Here is a 3,028-nt window from a genome sequence, read left to right as displayed (position 1 = left end):
CCAAGTCAAAAGGGCAACAGGTACCTAAGGACAAAGTTGAGAAGGGATGGGAAGGTAGGTAGAATGGAAATAGGAACCACAGGAAGGAAGCAGGTTCATTGTTGTTCTATGGAGGGGATTGTGATCATTGCGATGAAACAAACTATATGATTTGTTGAATGTAACACTGATGATCTTGTCTGTAAACCTTCACTTAACTCACAATAAAAAGTTTATATAAAGCTAAATAGAAATAAATAGTCATCTAAATGAAATCGTGTCATCTAAATGAGAACTATTTCTAAAGAACATCAGGTTCTCTCGTCTCATATTCACCAATGTTATCTTGCAGGATCTTTATAATTTTAGCTTTATTAATTAGGTATGTGATCCATTTGTAGTTAGTTTTTGTGTATGGTCTCTGTTATAGATCCTATTTCTTTTTTCTGCAAGTGGATTTCCACGTATCAGCAGCACCATGTGCTAGAGATGATTTCTTTCCCAGTAAGTGGACTTTGACCCTGTGTTGAAAATCAGCTGTCTTCTGGGTGAATATTTCCTTTTGAAATGGAGCTGGAAGTTGCATGGTACAGCATATTCATTAATATACTTTATGTTGCTCAACTATTCCCATCTTCCTTTTCTCTAAAAGTCTTCCCACAGACTCACCACCAAGTAGCAGGAGTCTTCTCTCTTCTCAATACTCTATTCCTGCTCTTCGCTAACCAGGTCTTTCTTACTCACTCCCCTTGTGTTCACTAGGTCTAAGGTCTGGTTGCACTTCTGGGAGTTGGGATGGATCATGTGAAAAATCTTCATGACATGGCGTTTGGCTTCCCCAGAGCAGGTGACCAGAGATTAAGGTGATCCATCGCTACTAATTAAGGTGATCCATCGCTACTAATTACACGACACCAGATTTGCCATAATCTCTTGATCACATAGACCAGCCCTGATTGATGGTGAGGGGGTTGGATTCTATACAAGAGCATGAATACAGGCAGCGAGAATCACTGCCAGCCATTTGGAGTCTAGCTATCACTCAGATATGTCATGGCTTTACTATTCATAGGAACAAAAGAAAAGACATTTTCAACCGTGTTTTGAAAATTAGGAAAATCAATATCAACATGACTTGGAGCATAGACAAGGTATGAGGCAGATATGCCTCAGTAGGAGGGATTGTGATAGGGAAAGGAGGAAAGATGCAGGTAGAAATTCATGTCTCTGGGAAGAACCCAAGTGAAGTGGATGCTCAATTTTGCATATGGACCACAAACATCATCACCAACACCAACACCACAGATATCGTCATCACTATCATATGTATTTTCTGCAGGGAGTAGAGTTTGAAGAATTCTCTTCAAGGACCAGAAAACCACAATTGATGTGTGCCTCTGAATTATGGTTTTGGTGATGAATGTTAAGTATAATGCTAGAAGAATGAGCAAATCAGTGTTGTAAGAAGTACTGCCAAAATATTCTTAAGAATCAAAATTCTATCATGTGATATCCAGCATCATTTCAATCACCAAGTCCATATTTTCCAACTACTGATCCCTCCTCTGTGTTTCCAACCTTTACATCCCAATCGCCAGTGAGTATCAGTACATCATGATTGCCTGTTTGATCAATTTCAGACAGAGGAACTTGGTAGAATTCTTCAAGTTCATCATCACTGATTTTAATGATTGGTGTGTAAATTTGAATAATAGTGGTATTCTCTAGTCTTCCTTGGATGTGTATGGATGTTACCCTATCACAGACAGCATTGTAATTCAAGATAGATCTTGTAATGTTGTTTTTGATGATGCATGCAACACCGTTCCTCTTCAAGTTGTCATTCTGGGCATAGTAAGCCATATGATTATCTGGTTCAGATAATTCCATCCATTTCTGCTCCCTAAAGCCTGGGATAGCAGTCTTTATGCATGCCATTTCATTTTTGTCAACTTCCAACTTTCCTAGATTCATTCTTTGTGCATCCTATGTTCTGATTATTAATGGATGCTTACAGCTGTTTCTCCTTATTTGAATTGTGCTCCACCAGCAAATGAGAGTCCTGAAAGTTTTACTCCATTCACATCATCATGGTCAACTCTGCTTTTAGGAGGAAGCTCTTCCCCAGTCCTATTTTGAGTGTCTTCCAACCTGAGAGGCTCATTTTCTGGCAGTGTATTTGACAACATTATGGTGCTACTAATAGTCCATTAGGTGGTTACCATTAGGTGGACTTGTAGCACATTCCAGAAGAAATCGGTTGTTTAAATATCCCTGTGTCAGCACTTCAAACTAAACTCATATTTTAAAATGTTTCTATTAGGAAAATTTCATGTTCATATGATTTCACAGGTGAAAGCTAGTCATCTACAAAATTTGAGGAAGAAATTACCCTAATTTTACACAAATTCTTCAGAAAGAAATGTTTCAGAATTATTTCCTAAATTATTTTGGAGAAGTGCAATTGCTCTGTAAGATAAGCCTTGAACTGAAAATCACAAGATTTGTGGCTTGAGCGCATCAACTTCTCTGTGGGAGAAAGGTGAGATTTCCTTCTGCAAAGATTTACGTCCTCAGAACTCTTACACAGAGCAGATATGAACCAGAACTGACTCGACGGCACTGAACAAATAAACAAACACAGTTTATTTATATGAAGTCAGCATTTCCCGGACACCAACAGCAATTAATAGAAAATAAAGCTATAGAACAATATGCCTTATGAGGATAGGTGCCCCTCACCGGAGGGGATCCTTCATGTCAGTATAGACACCTCAGCCAGTGGTTCACCTGGAGTTGAACATTAGTGTCATTGTACAGAGTCATCTTGAGGCTCAGAAGGTGGGGAAGCCTTAGTACTTGTGTAGATAAGTCATCCCAGTGCTTCCCTGCAGGGACAGGCTCAGTGTCGGTGTGGACACATCCATAGCTTGTTATTATCTTCACAGTAAAAAGCTTCTGAATAGAGAGCAAAGTACAGCAAACCTATTTTAGGTCTTCTCTAATTTTACCTAGATCCACCTGAAGTGATATCCTTAATTCCATATCT

This window comes from Chrysochloris asiatica, unplaced genomic scaffold (assembly GCF_000296735.1).
Source record: "Chrysochloris asiatica unplaced genomic scaffold, ChrAsi1.0 scaffold00041, whole genome shotgun sequence".
Lineage (NCBI taxonomy): Eukaryota > Metazoa > Chordata > Mammalia > Afrosoricida > Chrysochloridae > Chrysochloris > Chrysochloris asiatica.
Note: the sequence above shows the minus strand (reverse complement) of the source record.